Source organism: Chenopodium album, chromosome 20, assembly GCF_948465745.1.
Source record: "Chenopodium album chromosome 20, dcCheAlbu1.1, whole genome shotgun sequence".
Lineage (NCBI taxonomy): Eukaryota > Viridiplantae > Streptophyta > Magnoliopsida > Caryophyllales > Amaranthaceae > Chenopodium > Chenopodium album.
The window spans coordinates 36,757,690-36,772,609 of NC_137853.1; the positions used below are offsets into that span (position 1 = coordinate 36,757,690).

The 14,920-nt window shown below is 33.7% G+C and overlaps 1 pseudogene across 1 annotated transcript; it reads left to right on the forward strand.

The window, feature by feature from the left end:
- Window positions 1–618: 618 nt before the first annotated feature.
- Window positions 619–6,118, forward strand: LOC145597779 (alpha-mannosidase I MNS5-like; annotated as a pseudogene). Its single transcript, XR_014103407.1, has 15 exons — window positions 619–949; window positions 1,422–1,464; window positions 1,562–1,627; window positions 1,711–1,772; window positions 1,868–1,967; window positions 2,704–2,886; window positions 3,226–3,274; window positions 3,357–3,536; window positions 3,644–3,764; window positions 3,917–3,998; window positions 4,089–4,174; window positions 4,267–4,367; window positions 5,052–5,193; window positions 5,277–5,427; window positions 5,541–6,118. The product of XR_014103407.1 is annotated as an alpha-mannosidase I MNS5-like (transcript).
- Window positions 6,119–14,920: the final 8,802 nt, after the last annotated feature.

The following is a 14,920-nucleotide window of genomic DNA, read 5'->3' on the forward strand; positions in this document are numbered from 1 at the left end:
CTCCTACCCTACCCCCACCATCGGAAAACCTAGCCACCCCATTGTCTTCCTTTGCCACCCGTCCCCCACCTCTCATTGTTCCTACACATAAAATCCAACACATTAGGTACTAATGAAAGAGTGTGGAGTTCCTAATAAAACTTGTTAATTTTCCTAATTGAACTAGGATTAAGATTAACCCTAATAACTTCTTTGCATGTTAAACATCTGTGTAACTTGATCATCCTCGTATCAAAATGAACAAATATTCAATAAAATCCACCAAAAAACTGCATACAAACAGCTTGAAAAAAATGTTAACTTTGATAACTACTACCATCCTTATCAATATTGTATCTATACACGAGTAATACAAATATACATAGCATTCAACCATATTTAGCCAATATGGGCACCAAACAAAGTTTGGTAGAGTTAGTGGGGAACTCACCTTATAACTTTGAGGTCATAAGTTCGAGCCCCATTAACTTTGTGGTCACCTTATAACTTTGTGAACTAAACCTGTAAGAGGTGTCGGTCCAATAGATTTCTTTATCTTTTACCTTTTTATTTTATAAAAAATCTAGCCAATATGGGCAATGTGTGGTCCATTGCCACATTGCCAAGGGCATAGCCCTCCCGGGGTTACAAGCCAACCCCGGGAGGGTCAAGATTGTCAACTTAACCCAAATGCCCTTTAGATCTCCATGACTCAATTGATTCCCCTGATTCTCTTCATTACCAGTTTACCACCATCCTCCCTCCATCAACATCCACAAGAACAACTCTTCATCATCCCATCCTCAGTAACTTGGGGATTGACCTGAAAAGTTATGTCAATCCGCCATTGGAGAACATGGGTTCTCATAATTTTCCTGATTTCGACTACCCTTTTCAAGCTTTCTCTATCTGATCCCGATTCCCATCTCTGCCGTAAGAAAATTTTGATGAGAGAGAAAGTCCGCCGTATGTAAGATTCTAGCTATTTTTACAATTTCTACTTCAATTCTTGTTTCCTTTGTAATCCTTTCTCTCTCAATTTCTTATTGGGACTAGACATTATTCCTCAATCTTGTTGATTTACATGTTCTGGGTTTTTCCTATTTAATTACAGTGTTCTAATTTATGATGAATTAAATCTGTTTACTTTAAAATCTATTGCAATTTTGACTTGTATGTTCAATTTACCTCAATTTGTTGCCAATTGCACATATTCAAGTCATAAATTTGAAGGCATCAGTAGAACCTTGTTGCTTACTGCTTCTGTCCTTCATTATAGCATGATCAGTTCACAGTATTTCTCAAATTTCAATTTGTTGGTTAATTGTACTAATATAATCTCCAATGTTTTATCCCTAAAGTTCTAATCTTTCATCGCTCTTTCGAATTCAAGTATTAAGCTTGATCTTTTGACAGTATGAGCTTGTACATTTCCATTTCAGGTTTTATCATGCCTATGACAATTACATGAAATACGCATTTCCGGTTCGTACAAGCTCCCTAATATGCTATTCCGTTGATTATTGCAGTTTGTAGGAACTTTTATACTTAAACTAATTTCATTTGTTTTGTAATTCTGTAGCATGATGAGCTGAAACCTCTGACAAAATCTTTCACGGACTCGCTGAGCGAGCTGGGAAATTTGAGGGTGAGAGATATCTTGCAAAGAAACTCATTAACATTCCATTGCTTACACCTGCATCATTATTGATTACTGCTTTAATTTTTCAGTTAGAGCACTTGCCACAAAATTACAAGGGTTCTGCACTTACACTTATTGAGTCATTATCCAGGTATTCATTCTGTAATAGTGGGTATTTAGTTTACGTTTATGTGCTCAGCTTTGTTGGCTTGGTGTTTTGACTGTAGGAAACATTTTTTGTTTCAGTCTTCTTATATTAGGTAACAATACAGAGTTTGAAAGGGCAGTGTCATGGCTTTCTGAAAACCTAACATTTGATGTGGATGCAAGGGTGAATCTGTTTGAGGTACACTTTATAGGCATCAAACATCTTGTTCAAATATATTCATGTGAACAAAATGCAATTCTAGACTTCTAGTGGTTGCATGATTTTTCTTTTTTTCTTATCCTGAAACATGTTCCTGTGTGTATATCTATTGTATATTTTAGCTTCTTTGTTAGTGTCTCTTTGGCTTATTTGTAACTAAGGATGATGAAACAGAAGTTTTTGCATAGAAGTTAGAACTCCATGGAAGCAACTAGAGAGAAATGTAGAAGAAGATAAAGAAAGAGAAAAATTGTTGTTTATTATTGATTGAATAATTTACATCATGAACTGTATTAATCTATATATACAATTCTCAATACCAGCTAACTATTAGAAGAGTTTGTTACACAGCTCTAACAAACTAACTAATTTCTGTTAAGCCAAGTTGCTGAGCTGGCTGTAGTAATATCTTCAATAAGGGATTTATTTATTGGAAAGGGTAATTAAATTTGGTCGCAAAGAGATACATTACCGAGAGATTCCTACAAAACACAAGCAGCATGTTTTAATGAAATGGAACCAATTCTAATGTTTTATTATCATTTGAATGTTTGCAGTACACTATAAATGAAACAAAAATAGATGCTGAGGATGCGTATCCTTCAGCATGTATTTCAAATTTTATGAACATTCCTTAACTTGATGCTTGAAGCCATATAAACTTAGCTTATGTAGAAGATAATTGATATTTTCTTCTCTTGATGACAATCTGTAGTGCAACATAAGAGTTCTTGGGGGACTTGTTTCTGCTCATATGCTTGCAATTGATTCTAGAAACAGGTTCACTCAAGGAACTTACAAGAATGAGCTGCTTACTCTAGCTGAAGACTTGGGACAACGCTTCTTGCCTGCATTTAGTACACCAACGGGATTGCCATATGCATGGATTAATCTTAAGGTATGCCAATTCCTGGAATGTGTTTTTGACTGTAAAGAGTAGAATTTTATCAGGAAATATATTTAAGTGCAGCCAAGCACATTTTCTTTTTTCATGAGGAGAGTCATCCCATTCTCGGTTTTCCCCACCATTTTTTAGTGCTTCTTTTTCTGTAACAGAATCCCTTTCCCTATAGTTCTGGTTTTTCTGAATTCACTTGGCAATTTGGCACATTCACATTGTGATGAAAATAGTTTGTTATTAGTTTGCGCTGAGTGAAATGTTATTGTTTTGCTTAGACTTCTTTTTAATATATGAAGAGATATATGACTCAGGATGAATGCAAAATTATGTGAACAGTACGGAGTAATGGCGAATGAGACAACGGAAACAAGCACATCTGGTTCTGGTGAGGAGATTTTCTTGGATACAGTCATGTGAATTGTGGGTATTTAGTGATAAGTATCGCTTACTTAGTATTCTAATGTCAGGCTCCCTGATTCTCGAAATGGGGGCGTTATCAAAATTGACCGGCAACCCACAGTATGAAGCTGCAGCTTTTCGTGCTCTGCGTAAGTTATGGAGCTTAAGAAGTTCCTTGAATCTGTTGGGGACAACACTGGACGTGGTTACTGGAAAATGGATAGAGCATTCTTCTGGGATTGGTGCTGGTGAGCTGTCATTTTTTCAATTATCACTTTAGTAATTTCATATGCACGCGTTAAGGATTTTGAATTTTACTTTTTCTCATGGCTGAAGTATTTTTGATGTGGTGTAGGAGTTGACTCATTTTATGAGTATTTAGTCAAAGCCTACATTCTCTTTGGAAAGGAAGAGTATTGGAGAATGTTTCAGTCTGCTTATGTAGCTGTCCAGAAATATTTCAGACATGGTCCATGGTATAATAATGAATTACACTGCTTTCTTATTTGAAAAGTTAATAAGCTTTCAGTTGTATTGAAATGCTAAGGTAATACGTGACCTTAAGGGCTACGGTTTAATGATTGGTAGTCGATGCATTAATAATAGTTAATTGTTTCTTATTGAGTAGGTATCATGAAGCTGATATGAGAACTGGGCATGCTACTTACTGGCAACTTACAAGCCTCCAAGCATTTTGGCCTGGAGTACAGGCAAGTTTGAAATGATGTTGTCTGGGCTACAGTTTAGTGTAGCAAAATTATTCTGGCTAATCCGAGTTTTATCTTTGCGGTTGTGCATAGGTTCTTGTTGGAGATATTGCAGCTGCGAATTCCTCACACCGTGAGTTTTTCAAGGTTTGGGAGAGATTTGGTGTTTTGCCTGAAAGGTATTATCAGAGCTGTAACCTCTATCTTGTCTCTTTGTTAAACTGATGACGATGCCCTATTTTTCACTGAATTGAGCCTCAATTGTTTTTAGATATCTTCTTGACCATCAAACGCTGCATCCAACAGAAAAGTATTATCCGCTACGTCCTGAATTGGCAGAATCAACTTTCTACTTGTATCAAGCTACCAAAGGTTAGCTAATTAGCCTTCAGACAATGCTAATATAGGTAGCACTGTAGCACTGGTTTTCATCAGTTTTTTTTTTTTTTTTTATCGAGATTGCTATCACACTGCTCTAATGTGATTGGGATGCAGGTATACTCATACAATTGTCCTTCTTGCCTTTTAACCTAACCTATGTTTCTATACACCAGTATGAGTGTTGGGTTAGGTATAGGTATAGGTACATATCCAAGTGCTGGACATGTTAGGTCTCATATTTTTAGACACGGCAACATTGTCTCAAAGTTGGACACCCATTTATAGCTTGCATGAAATATAATTTTAATCTCAAAAACATTTGCATGTATTTTCATGTTTCAGATACAATTATGCTTTTTAGGTTGAATTTGGTTGCTAGTTCTTGTTAAATTCTTGTCTCTACTCTCTAGTCTGTTTGTGAGCTTATGTCTCATTATCATCTCTTATTTTTCTCACTTTTTTCATTTTTCATCCTCATGAATATCCGGTGTAAGATAATTGAGGTGGTGTTTGTGTGAAAATAGATTACATACCCTTGTATGAGTGTCAAGGTTCTGTCTTGACTCTTGGGTATGTATGAGTTGAGACAAAATAAAGAGTCAAAAGTAGCATAGACCTAAACAAATTGTTATGTATCTGTGCTCCAATTATTTCTCATTTTACCCTTTTTGTCAGATCCATGGTACCTAGAAGTGGGTGAATCAATTACAGACTCTCTAAATTTGCACACCAAAGTCAAAGGTGGTTTTGCAAGTGTTCGAGATGTCTAAACTATGGTGTTGGAAGACCATCAGCACAGTTTCTTTCTTGCTGAGACGTATAATTCTACTCAACAATGAAAGAATTTTTTTGATTCAAATATATCAATCCCCTTACAAAATTTCTGATTTTTATCTGCAGATGCAAATACCTGTATCTACTTTACGATGACTCATTTTTAGTTGATCGGAACTACATATTCACAACTGAAGGTCACCCTCTCCCCGTGCTTTCTGCCTGGCATGATAAATTTCCAGAAGAATATACCTTAGCAAATAATACTTTCATTCAGGTACACGTTTTTGGTAAATTTTACTCCAATTCACCCTCTTAACTGAAAGAATATAGCATGGAGAGAAATAATTGGGTTAATAGTATTGAAAGCTGAAACCATTTTATTTACAGAGAGCAAATAAGGTGAGACGAGCAAGTGCGATGTCACTGCAGGTATGTCCTGCAAGCACTAGTAGACAAGCCTACCAGAAACTCGAAAGCGCATGCCACGTCGCTGATGCCCGTATCGATTATAGATGTTTGAGTGATGAAGATTGTGGTGTTGATGCAACCAGTTGTAGGCGACGGTCATGCAGCATTGCTGGCTTTTGTGGGCTGTGGTTATTTGTATGACAGTCTACAGATTCATATTACTATCTCCATCTACCAGTCTAGTCTAGAATGAAAAATGCTTCAACATGTCCTCATTGCTGAATGTAGATTGAGTATAGAGATAAATGTTATTTACTGTCAGTACACCGTAAATCATGTAAAACAGTATTCTTGACTACCATATATTAAGTTATACAGAATGAGTTATACAAAATGTTCAGCTTCAAAGCATGAAGTGGGAGTAGTGTTGTACACTTGTACGGTCATGAAGTTACGAGCTTTGGACATAATACTTATGTTGATCGAACACGAGTAGTCGTACTTTTTGTATACTGCATTATTGTACTGAAATCTGAGAATGAAGAAGTAGCAGAATATAGCACAAGTATTTTGAAGTTAGCTTCAGTCATTTTTTTTCTAAATTTTGGGCCGAATCTCTCAAAGTTTCGTAGTTGTAAAGTAAGAGGACAGAAAAAGAATAATTTCATGGTCCTGTTTATCTTTGTTTGTGGGGCAAGTGAAACTTCCATGTCATTTCTATTCTTTAGATGAAAATGGTTTGGTCCACTTTTCTCTTCAACAAGGTTGATATTCTATTCTAAAGCATTCTCTGATAATGCCACCATTGCCTTTCTCTCTCTCCCTTCTTTTTTAACTCATCCGAGCTCGCTAAAATTAGGGTTATATAGGTCGAAAATAACTTAGTTACTATATGGTGGAATTTATGCAAGTTCGGGTTTAGAACAAACTAAGTCTTTAAAAAATATTTAGGGGTTCATATAAGAGACCAATCCTTCAACTATAATCAAATCAATTGAATTAGAAGGATATTATCTTAACGGCTAAAACTAAGCTATAAACCTCTTATTAAAGAAGGTTGTAGCTAGGGACTTGCTTGCAATTACAATAATTCCCTAGCTATTAGCTTGACCATTGGAGCTAGAAAACTCAATTAGCTTGGCTAAGCAAATTAGCTTTGCCAAGCTAATTTGCTAGGGAATTAAACTTGCCAAAATGAAAATGATCATTGCACCAATTAAGCTCTTTCTATGTATTTTCTATCCAACAACTACTACTAAGCTAATAGCTAGGCATTGGAGCAAAAAGTAGCTAAAATGATAATTAGCTTAAAAGCTTATGTGTCATGACAAGCTAATTGTCAAATTAGCTTGCCATTGAAGTTGCTCTAATTCACTAAGAGAGACCATGAAGAATAATATTTGATATGCAATTGAATAGAAGTTTTGTTTAACACAATATGTACACCCTAATCTTATTTGCCTAATAATTCAAATTATTTTCAAACCCCAAGTCTTAACTTATATGATGGGTCATACGTTACTATCAATTGACAATGTGGCGTGTTCACACTGACGTTCGAAATCTAGGTTAATCAGATTTTAAACAGAGAATGACAAAACTAGAGTGATAAGGTCCTGTGATTTCTAACCACAAAACTAGAGATCTCCAATCGAATTTCCTATCAAATTTGCAATCAATCGATCAAAATAGACAAATTTCGAATAGAGAAAGAGCAGCCTAGTGAATTTAGTGAGTTTGGTGTTATCTTGAGCGTGACTGTCATAATTTTGTCACTGAGATTCCAGTTCATGCGTAGTGTCACCCCATTTGTAGATTGTGTGACGCTCCAGTGCTCCACATATAAAGATTTTATTGATGGTAGGGATCACATTCTTGCTAGTTTTTTTAATTTTTTTTGTAAACCTAATTTGTTTTTGTCATTGATTGAGGAGGTTATAGCCAACACAAGCAACTAAGGTCCATCACATTTACATGTCTATGGGATCAGTAATGTCATTTACTAAACCTTGTCCACTTGTTGAGGACCTTTGAAAAGTGATTTAAAATAAATCCTCCATTTTAAAATGACTACAACACTTTGACTAGTACGCATGTCAACGTACAACTTTGATCATGTCATGAAGATATATAATGAAATTGTTATGATAACGGTTTATTATATAATCTTTGCGTGCTTTGAATATTACGGTAGTGAAAATGAACAGTTTCTCGTAAAAAAAAATGTATGGCCAAAGTTATTGTATGAATAGTTAAAAGTCAAAGTATTACAATAATATACACTCCGTAAAATATATTTTTTCTAATAAGATATCAATATAAACTCCTTATATAATACTTTTAGTATAAAATAATACTTCGCATATTTAATTTTTTTTTTTTTTTTTTTTTTTTGGGTGCAAATATTTAATTATTTATCGACTAATATGAAATGTATATAATGAAATTTGTATTATGCCAAAAAATAAAAGTCTCTTTAAATTAAAGAGAAAGGCTGAGAGGGCCAAGACCTATAACATGTACGAGTACATGCCAGTGCTTGCGTCACCAAACACTAGTACTCCGTATGAATTAGTGCATGATTAATGCAACTATTATGATTTGTACGGTATATAGATGGTTTGGTGAGAAATGTCTTCTCATTAAATTAAATTATTTCGTACAGAGTATTTAACTGCTACTGTATTACTTCAATTCGTATTTAACTACTTACATAATACAGAATAACATTTATCACAGAAAGCGTTAAAGTTGATGATGTATGTTAAAGTTTAGAAATTTTTGAATTTGATTTATATTCAGTTATCATATTACTCCATTTAATTTTTCTATTACACTAAAGTTGCAATACGTTGCATATAAAAAGATGTAGCAATCCTTTTGAAACATAATAAGGGCCTGTTCTCTTCCGTTGAAATTCAATTCAGTTCAGTTCAGTTCAGTTCAGCTCTTATGTCTAATGATATTGCTAATGATATAAAGCCAAATTTCATTCTTTTAAGCTCTTATTACAACGACGACAACAATAACAAATAATAATAATAATAATTATTATTATTATTATTATTATCAATAAATAATAATAATAATCATGAATAAATAATAATAATAATAATAATAATAATAATAACAATAATACTAATAATAATAATCAATAATTAATTATAATAATAATTAATAATTATAATAATAATAATAATATACACATAGGTATAGTAATATATAATCAAAGAGCACTAATCCGTAGTTAAAAATCACTAATTAATAAGTTCAGTTCAGTTCAATTCAGTTCAGTTCAGTTCAGTTGATTTCAGTCAATCAGAACAGGCCCTAAGATTAGTATTGTAATATTTTTATAAATTGTGGATAGTGAGTAATTTTCTTGTGACATTTTAATGTATTTGAAATTCTAGAATTGTTGATTATTCATTATTATTGTTGTTTAATTAGAAAGACAATACTTTTAATGCATCTATTATCTTACAAATTAAAGTAGTGTTGCACTTTTAAGTCATCGTTGAAGTCGTTGTTGTAGATATACCCTCAATCCAGCTAACCAAATTATTTATTGCAATTTGTAGAGGGAAGAGAAAATGATAGCAAGCTAATCAACCAAGAGTAGCATTGAAGAAATTGAATTGGTGTTGGTGACCATTTTACATATCACTTTGCATATAATTAACTAATACGTAGTACGAGTAATATACATATCACTTTGCATAATTTGTGTACAATTTGTTATAATATTATATGCGAGTAATGATGTATATGCAATCCTAAGAGCTACAAATAAACATTAAATACAATTGTTTAAATGTTATGACAAATAACATGCATAGATTATATAATTAAACAATAAATTTATTTATAGACTCATAATTAACATTATATTAAATATAATATATATAATCTTTTTGTTTGAAATTAAATTAGATTAGTTGAACAAAAAAGTTAAGCTGATAAACTCATGACTTATCACACCGAGTCTTGATATATTTTGTATTAAAGAATCACCTTGACCAAAAAGTTAAAGTGATGTTTAATTTAAGTCTCAAGAATAAGACAATGTTAAAGAATAAGAGCTTATTCTGATTTACTGAACTAAATATTTTATGAGAGGACAAAATTAGGAACTGAATTGAACTGAAATTATTAAGCTGAAAAGATTAGGCCCTAAGTCTAAATTCTATCACTTTTAATAATTTTACAAGTGTTATTCTATATACAAGCAATGATGCATACCTACACGTCACTAACATAGTAGAAGGAATCTCTCTATATTTGATGATCATCTATATGTAGGTTAAAATGATTTTGCATTGTGATCACAAATGCATGTGCATGGATTTTGCTCGTTCGCTCCTTCCACGAACCTACGTGCAAATACCCAAAAAATGTTGTTGCATGCATGCTATAAAAGAATATATAGCATATAAACACAACTTTGTGCATGGTCCCATGCATATCTACAAGTTTATTATTATTAAGGCAACTTTTATACAAAATGTTAAAATTCAAATTAACAAAAATCATGGCATTTGGGAATTCCTCATTTTGTCTTTTACCTTGAATTTGAGTTTATTTTGACTACATATATATAGCACTATAGTGTGATTTGTCAAGCAAAAATATACTATATGATATAATATTGAAAAGAAACAACGAAATTAGGGAGTTAAAGAAGGAAGCTTCCCAAAAAGGTATAACGGTCTTATTTTGTGTTTGTTTTTAAGGTCATGTCACTATTAGTTGCTGTCCATGAACATGAACATATGTAGTGGATGGGTCGCTGAAATCTCTGATCTTTTGCATATGAGTTGCATGCTATCGTTATCACTTCTTGTTGAAGGTTCGTTATTGTTTGATCCTCTACCTCAATCATATCTATGTCTAATAAAGTTACCCCACACACACAAGTGTACAATCACGATGATATACGGAGTGTCTATTTTATCCATCTAGTTTATTATACGAGCTGTAGTTGCATAATTTTATCTTGTATTAACATTGAGTGATGAAATTCTATACATTGTATTATGTTTCACAATAATTGAAAATTTGATTGATGTATAAATGAATTATAAGAGAATGAGAATGATCCAACTATATATTATATTATTAAAGGGTATAAATAATAAAAGTGGTAAGAAGCTAAGAAGCCCTATAAATTAAGCAAGAATGAACATTTCATGGCCCTATTTGTTGGTGTGGTTGGTGATATATATAATAAGGCAAAATTAAGTTGCCCTCTTAGTTAGAAAATAATTGCCCTCTTTGAGCTATATTCTTGTAGTGTGGGTTAACTTAATCAGGGTACGTATGTAAGTGGACAAAGGCTTTTGGGAATAATGGGAGGCCGGAGGGGTAAGGGAATCCCACCACCCAATGTATAGTGTCCATATAATGAGGTTTAATTTGATCCCACAATTTTGAGGTTGTAAGGCGCAAACCCTACTACCAGGCCTAGTCTTTACATAGGATAGATCTATCACCGTATTGGGTGCAAATTAATGTATCATTATTCACAAAATTTTTAAAGCTTAATAATTAGCTAGCTAATACAATATGAAATTGTTTAGCCCCCTTTTTTTAATTCTTTTCATCAAAGACCAAGAAACAATTAACAATTGTAATTCATGCTTTTAATCAACAAACATAAACAAATAAATAAAGTTTGAAGATATTTTTGTTTGATATAAAGACTTAAAACACCATTTATATATGAGTATTTTTTATAAAAAGCAAAAATAAAAAATGGATGAAAATTTGTATAGCTAGGTTGATCATTTCTCCCAATATAGTACTGGTAGTATGACTATAGTAGTATCAATATTGTTGCTCAAATTTATAGAGAAGAGTACGTTGTCTTGAATAGTACAATAAGGTCAAATCATCAACATTAATTGCCTACATATACTAATTAAGTTTGTTAGGTCTTCTATCCTTATCACTTAACCATGAAAAGTATGAACTCTATTCAATATCAAAAAATTCTAAATGCATGCCTAAATGTTAGGTACCAAACATCTAATGAAATGCCAATTTATTAGATCCGTAGGTAGATCATTTCTCAATGAACTAAAGGATTAATGATTGGAATAATAATAATAATAATAATAATAATAATAATAATAATAATAATAATAATAATAATAATAATAATAATAATAATAATAATAATAATAATAATAATAATAATAATAATAATAATAATAATAAAAACTTTTCCTTTTTTGTTTTTATACATATTTTTTTTGGTGGTTAAAAAGCCGAGAGGTGATGAAAATCGATCCCAAGATCCCTAGGATTGAAACCATGTTAACTACTACGTACTCGACTACTCGTGTATACATATTCTATGAATGAAGTACTAGTAAATGTTACGGATTATTATATTGATTTCAAGATAATTATATGTTTATCTCATTCTCCTACATCCTTGATTAATTAATTGAGCCCATGTTTTTTCAATTATCCCAAAATCAATAACAAAGCTAAGCTTTTATACGGAGTAGCCGAGTAGGATATAATTAGGACAATGATCCAAATTATCTCCAAAAACATTATATTGTAAAATCTTATTACGGAGTATACGAGTATTATTCACGTAAAAGCAATATACATTCTATTTTAAGTATTTATCTATTTATTTTATCCAAAACAATGTTTCATAATTATCACTACGAAATAATGTCAAACTAATGATATTTTTAGTCAAATGTGTGCATTATTAGACATGCATGGTACAAAATGCAATTTTTTTTTTTAAAGAACATATATAGTATAGTACTATGGGCCTGTTCACTACAGCTTAATTTCAATACAGTTCAGTTTAGTTCAGCTCCAATCAGTTCAGTTCAACTTCTAATTTCCTTCTCTCATAAAATATTCATCTCAACTCTATTCAGTTCAGTTTAGTTCAACTCTTATCAGCTCAGTTCAGTTCAATTCAGCTCCAATAAGTTCAGTTCAACTCAGTTCAGTAAAAGTGAACAGCTAGACCCTATAATGTGATTAGTATAGACAAACATTTACATATGCAATATATTGAAACTTGAACCTTAATGTAAATGGTATATATGAACAGAATATATTGTTTTGTACGGAGTACCTTTCTTTGCATAGCCGATATTTATTATGTGCCCAATTGCCCATCAATATAATGGCATGGACCAAGCCATGTCTTTCTTTTATACTCGTATTTCTTGTTCGTTGCTTAGAGATGCAATTTTGAATTTTGAGGACTTTAGGTAGGTCACATCAAATTATACCGAAAATTTATTAGTAATTAACTGGTCTACATAACTTTCTTTGTCCATTCGGAATCAAAAGATTACCTTATTATGGGGTACATACATTATATTGAATTATTGATACATTAATTGATATATGTGGTTTCTAGTATATAAAGGGACATAGGGCATTAGGGCAGTCAAGCAATGCAAACTACTTTTCCATATTCGATAGCAATGGAAAAGATATAGGGTATGCGTACTATACACGACTTGACACAATGACACACGTAATACTTTAATATACTAGTTTGTATATACTGATAGATATTATAGGATTATTATAATATTTGTCGCAGAGTAGGATATATTTGTATATATTTGTGATATAGTTTGTATTCTTATCGTACTAGGTTTCCTAACATGATTAGGACTAGTATTGTAACACTATATATATTATTCAATGGTACACACTCCAAACAAAAGGAGTTTTCCCGAAATCTAACATGGTATCACAGCCTAGAATTTTTTAGGGTTCCACAAATTTATTTTTTTTTTTTCTAAAAAATTCTGATCCTTTCTTCCGCAAACTCTTCTTTCACGTGGTAATTCATCACCATATTTGCTACCTTATTTTGTCCTTCTTACCGCAAGATTGACGATTGTTGTTTCTCCGGTAGCAGCCTTTTGTTCTTTTCCTTAATTAACAATGGCAAAAGATGATGAACATGCCCCATCACCTCCTCCTCCTCCACCTTCCAACGACTATCACCCTGCTAATTCTATTAGCAATATCAAGAATGAGGTGCCTGAAATTCTTGATCGTGACAAAGGGAATTATGGTAGTTGGGTAGAACTCTTTGAGATTCATTGTCATTCCTGCAATGTTATCGACCATATAGATCCAAAATCACCCCGTCCTACGGACCTCACCACGGCGCAGTGGAACCGCCTTGACTCAATTGTGAAAAAGTGGATTTATAACACAATTTCTGCAGATTTACGAAGCACGGTGTTGTACAAGAATGCTACGGCACAAGAAACTTGGGATAGGCTCGCTAATATTTTTCAAGACAATGGTGAAATTCGTGCTATTTATCTTGAAAATCAGTTTAACAATTTGTTTGTTGAGAATTTTCCAGATGTGTCTTCTTATTGTCAGAAATTGAAGGAACTAAAAGATCAACTTGCTAACGTTGGTCAACCCGTGTCCGAGAGAACTTTGGTGTTACGTCTTTGCGCAGGTTTAATTGACTCAGACTATGATGGAGTGGCTCAATCCATCACTCAAATTCGCCCTCTACCCGGATTTGATGAAGCACGATCACGAATTTTGCTCGAAGAGTCTCGCAAGTCGGCTAAGGAAAACTCTGGACAGGCTTTTGTTACGCAAACTAATAACATCACCACCACCTCCGCGGCAGCCACCCACCAGCAGCAGCAGCCGCAGCACCAGGGCAGAGGAGGTGGTGGCGGTGGGCGTGGCAACAAGGGCAGGGGTGGCAAACCCAAAGCCAAAGGCAGAGGGCGTGGGCAAAACCCGCAGCAACAGTCCGTGGCAGCCCAGCCCATCCCTGCTAATCAATCAGGCCCAAGCCAACAACAACTATGGGCAAGTTTTCAGCAGTGGGCTCAGCAAGCCACATGGGCCAGGCCTCCTGCTCCATTTCCAGCCCAACAGCAGCAGTCTATTCTCGGTCAGCCCAGACCCTCGCAGCAGCAAGCATACACGGCCCAATACGGGCATCCCATGACACCAACGGAATTGGCATCTTCTTTCTCCACGATGACACTTCCAAATCCCGACAATCAGTGGTATGTGGATTCGGGTGCAACATCTCACATGACGAATAATGCCGGTAATCTCTTACCCCTGTTTAATTTAAGCACTAAAAATCATATTTTAGTTGGTAATGGTCATTGTTTTCCAGTAACAGGTTATGGTCATAGCACCCTTCCCCATCCTAAAACACCTCTCGTTCTTCGTGATGTCCTTTTAGCACCTGAACTCATTAAAAACCTTATTTCAGTTCGTAAATTTACCACTGATAATTCTGTGTCTATTGAGTTTGATCCTTTTGGTTTTTCTGTGAAGGATCTTCGTACGGGGAAAATAATAACGAGATG